We start from the raw sequence: 9,369 nt of genomic DNA on the forward strand, positions 1-9,369 counted from the left end.
GGAGCGAGCTCCAATATTTTTTATATCACTTCCTAGAGGGATACAATGCCTCGGAGCGATGCCCATAAATGTCAGTCGTGCCCCAGCAGAGGACTGCGCTTCTGAATTAATATTAGATGTCAAACAATGATCAGTCCAATTTTATGGGTCTGTTCAGTTTGCACACACAGCCTGAGCCTCCAGTCACAGACATGTTCTTGCCTGCATGGCGAAGCCAGACTACACATCATCAAGTGAGCTGTCTGGTATTAGATATTTAGTCTATTTATTTTAGTTCAGACAATGTTTAATGATTGGCACGACTAGAGCTTGCAATTTTGTCCAGGGAGCGCAATGTTTCTGAAAAAGACAGGCACACATAAACATTTTAGTAAATTAATACCGTAGATTTTCCACACATATTAAACCTCAACCTCAGCTGTAACAAATCAACTTCTTTTCAAATGTGCTGATGTCATTAAGGACTCTTTCTCTATTTGCCACAAACTGATGATGTTTTCACAGTGTTTGTTTTGTTTCACACACAGTCTGCAACCCAAAGCTATTCTAAGTACAATAATAGACAACAGAGAAAAGCAACACATCATCATATTTTGGAAGAAGCTGGAACTCGATGACGCTTCTGGCCCAGAAAGTCTGGCACCTAACCCCACCCTCACCCCATAAAACCACAACTTGTCATATTTACACAATGGTTTTGTAAGGATTAAACACAGACAGTATAATGTGTTAATTAGTGAGCCTTGGAGGTGCTACTAGGTGGATTTTATCATCTCTGGAAAGTCTTTCTGCTAAGCAAAGCAAACTGACTGGCTTCATATTTAATGACTTAAGTGGCAGCAATCTTCTCATCTAAAGCCAAAATACAGCCAAAATAAAGTGTCTTTCCAGTAATGTTGAGCTATCACTTCTAAAGGTTTGGGAGCAAACGGGGATGCAAATACTGTGTTAGGAAATTCAGCTTGTAAAGGACATGTTGATCTGAGCAGGTGCACAAAATGTTCATATCAACCTGTCCTGGAAATGGTGATATATGATAATCAAAAGCTCGGATTTCACACATTTATGCTTCTTCTGGCAGAAAGTTCTGTTGAAACAAACACACAAGCCAGTCTTGACAATTACTATTCAAAGTTGCTTGTGTTTGTCTCGTGTGATGGATACTCTGTGGGGCCTCAGTGTTCACAGCTTTTTTTTATGATGCCAGATGGTCGGCTTTATACACACTGCGGTGCCCTCTCCATCATGTCCCACACACTGATACCTAAGCTTGTGGTGGGAACTGGATGTGTAGTCCAGATGAAAGTAGCTTTTCATTGCTCGGACTGTTGTTTTAACTGGTCTCCAGAGCCTAGACCCTCTCTTTCAGTGCTGCATTCAAGGCCTCGCTTCTCTTCTCTCAGTTGTTCCTCCTTCTGTCGTCTCCTCAAGGTGTTTTCATTCTCCTGCCATCTGCTGTCAGAGTTGGAACAAATGTATATTAGTAGGCATTGTGAGAGCCCCTTTTGCCTTATAACCTCGTAATCTTATTAAAAAAGAGTGGACATTACGGGAGTGAACGTTGATAGATACAAACATTATCTCTGACCTCGGACTCAAACCATAACACTGCACTTGTTCCCACATGTAGGAATCTGACAGTGCGTCAACCTGCAGCATGTGTGCATGAAATACCCACCATTTTAAGATCACGTTAAGACCAGTGATTGTGACCTTGTTCAGATTATTTTTCATTATTAGATGCAAACATGCCGATCTCACTGTAGATCACTTTTTATACTTTGTACTATAAAACACCAATTATAATGACCAGTGCAATTATAAAGAACAGAGCGATGTGCAAGTTAAAAATAATACCATGCCAGGCTCAGTCTTTCAAATATCACCTGCACTGAATCTATCCCATTTTACAAAAGATAAACTAGCATTTACATTACATTTATTCATGCAAGAGAGCTGCAGAATAAGTCAATAGGAATGGATCAGTGAGTCCTTCCAACAAATCTTGCAATCTAACAGCAGACCAGTGACAGAGATAGATGAGTGCCTACTAGGAAATTCAATTTGCAGCCAGATCATATGGCCCGCTCATGTAATTCAAATTGACACTATGAAACCCTTGCTGTGTGTTGATGACGAATTTGAAATGTAGGTGAGAAATAGCTGGACAAATCCATGGAGTTGATGTCGAGAGAATAGCAGAACGGTCTATGTTTAGAGCTGAGCGCTGAGGACATCCCGCGACTATCTATAGCAAAGTTAATAAGGACTGATGTTCCTACTTACGAAATATTACATGCAGCTAATATCGCCTACATTTTTATTTGTTTATTGCAACATATCATGCAACGGGTCGCCCTCCACCCCCTGCACCCTGCACTGCTTGTTTCCAGCAGTGTCCTGCTCTCAGTGCTAGTCCCCAAGCAGACTATTATGACTATTAAAGATATTTATAGAGTTGAGAAAACAAGCCTACACCTATTCTAGTCACTCTGTGAGGCTGTACTTAGGCACAGCGAAGCTTTGAGCTGAATGACAGCATGCTAACCAGTGTTGAGCAAAGCTACTCTCAAACTCTACACGCACAGAAGCAGTCGGACAGAAATGAAGACTCTTATTGGTCGACAGACTCAACCAAAGGCATAATGGGATTGTCAGAGGACAGCTAACAATCATGCAATAACAGCTAACAATAACAACAACAATAATGACTGTTTTCAACACAGATAATAAGACAGATTTTGGATATGACTGGATGTTTCTTGCGGAAAAGCATCTTGGCAGTTAATCTGTACAGTGCCTGAAATGGCTTCTTCCACCTTGCAGCTATGCTTTGCTTTAGAGAAACTGACCAAACATTTCACCAACACCCAAACGTCTCAACCTCATATTAATACTAGAGGAAAAGAAAGGAAATCACCAAAGTCATTAGGAGGCTTTAACCTCTGGTGATCATGACTGTTCCATGTCAGTCCTCTCAGTGTTTGCGGAGGGATATCTGTTGGAACCAAAGCGATGGATTGACTGGCCAAAGGCTTGACATTTCCATCCCGCTGGTGTGGCTAAAAAAATAAATGTGAACATCAAATAGTCTTGACCATGAAGGTTCATTGCATTTGCAGTTGTTTTTTTGACAGTGAGCAGATTTAAAGCCTGCTATTTCTGGCCAATTAAGTCCCTACTGAACAGAGAAAACTGATCTTTAGGCCAAGTCATAATCATCCTTTGTGGCTTTGTAACTCTATTATTAATGTAAAAAAGAAAAAGCTCATACTGAGACAGAATGTCTTTCCCATTCTCTGACTGATGGTATGACAGGGTAACACAGTAGACTCGCTTGCCTCTGCCCTTTATCCAACCAATCTCTGTGAATTATTTCCCCTCTCACAGGGAGAGCATCGTGGCAAGCGCATCAAACAAGATTACACTTATAGAGCAAGGGTATGTTTAGTCCCCTCGGAGACATATTTAATTTGCTTGTTGCCCTGGTAACATGAATCTCACAAAGAGTGGCTGTGGAGTTGGCTGTAATTATAGAGCAGGCCTCTTCATCAGAGGCTTTAATCAGAAAAATGAATACACTCAGGCTGTCATGCAGGCCCTGTGGCAACTCACACATGGCCTTGGACACCATGAGATAGCTGCCATAGGAATAAGGACTCATTATTGTTCTTGAACCCATGAACTTGTGAAATAAGCATTAAGTATAATTTTAAAATAATGAGGACCAGGGCAATTTATGTCACTAGTTCCTGTAGTGTAATACAAAAACAAGACATATGTTTTGACAGGAACAAGAAAATGAGCAGCTGAAAGGTTGCTGGGTTTACTGGTCAGGTTACTGCAGGTCTTAGAAAAGCAGCCCAACGCACGTTGTCTCACATTGGTGGGAAAATAAATAATTCAAGCCCGGAGAGGCATTCCATGCACAGATGCATAGGAAAAACTACCACTCCATATAGTGATGAACAAGGAGGCGAGAACCTGAGCTTACAGACAAAAATCTGAAAACGTAATCAATTTAATAGTTCTGTGGCACAGAAATGCAAAGGCTGGAATCAGCTTGCTGATGTCAATGTGAAACATTGCTAACGCGGCAATGCTAAGCAGATATGTCTACCTTATTTGCCATCTTAGTTAAGTACGTTAGCATGCAAACATTTACTAGTCACGGTGGACAGACAGAATGGCACTGGTATCCTTAGAGACATGCTGCTACTATGGCTAAAAATGAAAAAGATGTGATGATAACATGTAAAGAAAGGCAGTAAAGGCAGTAGAAGACACGTGGGCTGCCATGAAGGAGGAGCATTCAGGTTCCACCCAGCAAGAATCGTGTCTCGTCTGCTGGAATGGTTTCAAGCCCAAGTGCTCCAAATGAGAGGGCCCTGGAGCAAGGGTGCAATCTCTGCTAGCGAGATCACTGGTCTGCGCTCATCACCCATAAACATGTCAGTGCTAAACTAGGTCACCGTTCTCTGTGCGCGCACATCAAACGGGGGCCTCCAGTGTGACTTTCTGTGCTGTACCTCCACATGATGTGGCCCATTTTTCTCCCCCTTTGTTTATGTGACATGTCACCGCCTCTTTGCTTCTACAGCACGTAGTAAAGGGGTAGTCCGCGGGAGACGTAGACTAACAAGCGTTCCAGACAGGCAGGCATTAACAAGGAAGAGGAAGGCCTGTCGACGAGGCAAAAACATAGAGTAAAAGAGAAAGAGAGGAAGTATGTGTATATGTGTATGAATAAAAAGAGAAGTTCAGAAGAACTGCAATAGGAAGTCTTGAGGTTTTATGTGTCCCTGTATGGAAAGAACCTACTGAAAAGACAATTCTCTGCATATCTATGATGGAAATATGGTCAACAACATTCTAAATGATGAACTAATCAACTGATCTTATGGTTAAAAGGTGACATCTTTAAACAGACGGCTACCCTGATGCAAAAGGAGACAGGGAGGTGAAAAAAGAGAAACAAAGCTGTCCCAGTATTCACTTCAGATGACAGTTCAGGATTGTATCCGTGTCAGTGATTTCTCAGAAGTCTCCACTACAGCTTGCCAACATTATTCATTAATCACCTTGCAGTGCTTTGTGGCAGGATGTCTTGTTAATGCAAGACAGAAGTTACTGGATTTTTTGGAAGAGTGTTCGCCTGATACGTGGCAGAATACAAAGCTCCTGTTTCCCTCTTTACACCTTTTCAGTTTGCAGCAGCTTTGTTGTGAATGCGTTATGTTAATATTGAATGTTTAATTGCTCTGTTAATTAAAAGAATAGATCAACATTTAGGGAATATATTAATGTTTGACCATTTTCAAATAGGATATGGTCAATACTCATATCATGCCTTTTTACATTTACATTTCTACTTTTCGGTCACTGAAAATAAACGCATTTCCCAAATGATGCACCATTCCTTTAAGCTTGTTAAGATTAAGGAATATTCTCCACAATAACACATTACGGCAATGTGTGAACCATTTACTGTGTGCTGATGTTGTCATAGGGAATTTGGCTTCACTGTTGTCACGGACTATTCTCTGCGTAAATTATGGCACGTAGGCCTACTACAATAAACTACATTCATAGTGTTCCATTACCACGCACAAATCTGCTCACATCTGCAGATGCACATGAAGAAATACACAACCAGCTTCATGCTTCAAAAGGGCAAGATGCAGTTCCAAGAAAGTGGACTTCTTGGAATTAAAAGAATTTCAATATATGTAAACCTGTTGTTTTGATTTTACAGCCCTAGCTGCTAAAGAGCCGTGTATTTTTCTCAGGAGCTGGTGAAGAAGATCAGGAAACACAATCCAAACGAGTGCCTCTGTTTTTCATACCTGTTGTATAAATACGAAACTTGCCAACATGTCCATAAAGTTAACTTAAATGATGATGTCATGTCATGTTTCAAGCTTGTCTCCGCATAAAATAATATTACATGTTTAAGTTTTAAACTGAAGAAACACAGACTTTCCCCTTAGTAAGAAACAGTACAAAATGTGGTCTGCAATATATTTATGTAATTCTTCTCTTCTTTTTTGCATTAACCACGGACACACCATATCATTTAATGAATATACTTTCTCATTCACAGGCACATACAGTCAGATATTTCAGTACAACATTCCTGTATGTTCTTTGAATCATTTAGGAATTCTTCAACCAGAAAACACTCGAACTGTGAGTAATATTGAAAATAAATGATTTATCGACCAGTCTAGTGAAGGAGGTCATTGTCTGCCGCCGATGCTCCCTGTGTAAAAGAACTTGCAGAGGGTTCTTTGAATCGCAAGATGTGAATTAGCAGCAGAAAAGCATCGAGCAGAGAGCTTTGTTGCAGTAACAAAGACACTCTGTCTGTCAGGATGGGTAGAAACGTCAGAGAAGAAAATTCAGGAGTGTCAGCGTTGCATAACTTTGACACTGAGATCAGTTTACATCTCAACACTTTCTCTGGAGCTGATTAATGCCTATGTGGCAAAGTGCCACTAAACCTTTACTGCACATTAATAAAAATTCAAATGTAATCAATAGGTAATTACTAATTCACGCTTCAGCCCACTGGCTTGAGGTGAGAAGTCTGTTTTGATGTTAATTCCCAGATGGGATCAAGAATGTTTGTATTGCAATCATTTCATGGGTATTTCAAAGTATAATAAAACACTGAAAAACCAATTGCACCAGTTTATAATACGGATAAGAGTTTTCCTGTGGCGATAGGCAGCCAAAGCATAAGGAGGAACTTTTTTCCCTTTTTTTCCCTTTGGTTTTCTTTAAATAAATGTTGGTGGGTGTAGCATTTCACAAGTTCATCTTATGTTGGTTAGCATTATGGGGTTACCCCCGTGAGAATTCTCAGCTTGCTCACAAAAGTAAAAGAATCAGTGAAAAGAGAGAGGGGGATAAAAAGCTGGAGCCCGAAAGCTCTACTAAAGTTAGCCATTATTAAAACCCTGAAAACACTGCATAGATTAATGGTTTAAGGGGCCCAATCCACGCAGAATGAATTCTTTAAACATTCAGTCCCACTGCTACAACATGAAAGGAACTCTCTGCCATATACCTGCAGCTCTACTGCAGTGCCTCAGAGCCCTAAGAGTGCCCTTCTCCCCAAGCAAAACCATTCTGACAGATTCTGAAAGAGAGGAAATAAACTCAATAAATCTTCATACTTCAAAGAGCTTGCAGAGTTGTGCTGAGAAGTGGACAAATGAGTAAATGCTGAAATAATCTCAAGACTTTCCACACGCTTATCCATATCAGAATCAGAATTCCTTTATTTATCCCCGAGGGGAAATTCTTTAAAGGAGTATATGAAGGAGTCATGCTAACATTAAAACAATGTTTGCATTCATTTACTGTTGTGACATTTACATTTGAACGTAAATAGCGCATCAATTCTCTTAAGGTTAGATTTAAATGCATTTGCAGTATGATTCTGCATTATGAGTTTGTTGACCTATTTCAGACTGTTTTGAAGGCTGTGGCATAGTAGGTGGTCTGAGAGCACTTCACACTTTGGAAATTACCATAATAAAAGATGAAGTGGTCTCACAGTATGGTGGACCTCAAGTGCTGCTCAGTGGATGTATGTCAACTTAAAGTGCTTATCTAGTGAACTGTTCAAGTAACCTTGAAAATTTAAAAAGAAAATTATTTGGAATTCTGGAGGGAAAAATACTCGGAGCTGAAGTACATTAGAGACAAACTGGATCTGAGTAAAATGTGCTTGTAAACTGCTGCTGAACAGTCTGTTTATTTTGTTGATATTTTATCTTGTTGAACTCGTTTCCAGTCTTTATGCTAAGGTAAGCTAACTGGCTGTTGGCTGTTATGAGAGTGGAATTAGTCTTCTTATGTAACATTTAGCAAGAAAGTGAATAAGCATATTTCCAAAAATTCCAAACTATTCCTTTGATATCAATTTTTATTTAGATGAGTGAAGTACTTCCTGGAACAGGACACGGGACAAAATTTTCAGTTGTGATCAGAAGACCTGCCTCCCCAAAAGCTGATTTTTCATATGTTTGAATATAAGATTTGAGTGTTTGGACCTTTAATGGCACAGAGGTTTAGTTCTAGTTTTTCACTTTTACTGGGAGCAGAAACTAGCTTCTTGTGCAGTTACAGTATATATGTAGCTTAAGCACACATTTTCTCTCACAGTTTGTGCTGAACAATACAAAAGAAAACATTATGGCCTCATAATATTCTGAGCATAAACAAATCCAGTGTCAAGTTACCTGGTTTTCAGAATGTGGCACAGGAAAACAGATGAATACTGGTTTAGTTTGCAACCCTAAAACAAGTTCAAAGAAAGACTAATGATATGTAATGATATGAAAAAAAAAACAGCAGTAAAATTAATGGAAAATCCCTAATAGGCTTGTATGTCTCACGAAAAGGAAATGCAAAGTTGCTTTCAGTTTATATTCAGGACTTCATCAAAACACAAGTTCTAAATTTACACCCGCACTTGCCTGTTTTTGCAGACGAAAAATACTTAATCTGTAACTTTTGGATTGAAGAATAACCACTTTTTCAAAACTTACCCAGCTGTGTCACAGCTCTCTTGTTTTTGTAGTATTCTACTGTGCAAACAAGCCAAACAAACCTCATGGGAAGTATGATTTACTTCTGTCTCACCCTGAAATATCTGTTAGAAAATATGAACAAAGTCCAATCCACTAAAACTTCTGTGTGGTAAAGTGAGAGGTGTAGTTCGGGTATCTGCAGGGCAACAGATGGGTCACCAGAGCCTGACTATTTAATCAGGGGGAGCAAAGTGTAGTGCTGGGATAGTCGGGGATTATATGGTCTGGTAGTTCAAATATTAATATCCATCACAGCAGAAATATAAACCCTGACTATCATAGTCATTTGGCATTTGGGAAAGAGAAAAACTAAACTGTCTGCCAATGCAAAAACATACATGGAGCAATGAGACAAATAAATGCAGTCACCAGTGATTTTACGCTGATAAAAGAAAACTGCAACATTTGAACTTTTTTGACTAAAAATTGTCAGGATGACTCAAAGAAAGACGTAAAAAAAGGACATTTTGTTTAAGTTTCCCAATCCGTCTCATAGCAGCAGTTTGAAGTTCCTAGTAACTATTAATTTCAACACCACCAATTGTGCTGTCTTCTATACTCCTTCCTCTTTTTCTCAGTGCTGATAGCCTGTGTGACTGCAGGGCACTCAAAGGGGCCTACCCTTGTACAAAGCTGCTTACGGCCTCTTTTAGCACAGGACAGTAGGGTTTATACTTGATAGGGGATTTCTGCAAGACAGCTCTCTTTCCCTACCGTAATTAGGCCACCCACATTCACGGTCATGCGCTTCAGATGGTGACTCTGT

General features: G+C 39.8%; 1 long non-coding RNA gene across 1 annotated transcript in view; it reads right to left on the reverse strand.

Annotated features, from left to right (window-relative positions):
• Positions 1–545: 545 nt before the first annotated feature.
• The window catches only part of LOC124051385, a 35,296-nt gene continuing 26,472 nt past the window's right edge, over positions 546–9,369 (reverse strand). Inside the window, exon 3 of the long non-coding RNA XR_006841824.1 lies at positions 546–1,455. This is a non-coding gene — a long non-coding RNA (uncharacterized LOC124051385). The remainder of the gene's footprint in view (positions 1,456–9,369) is intronic.

Source organism: Scatophagus argus, chromosome 20 (assembly GCF_020382885.2).
Source record: "Scatophagus argus isolate fScaArg1 chromosome 20, fScaArg1.pri, whole genome shotgun sequence".
NCBI lineage: Eukaryota > Metazoa > Chordata > Actinopteri > Scatophagidae > Scatophagus > Scatophagus argus.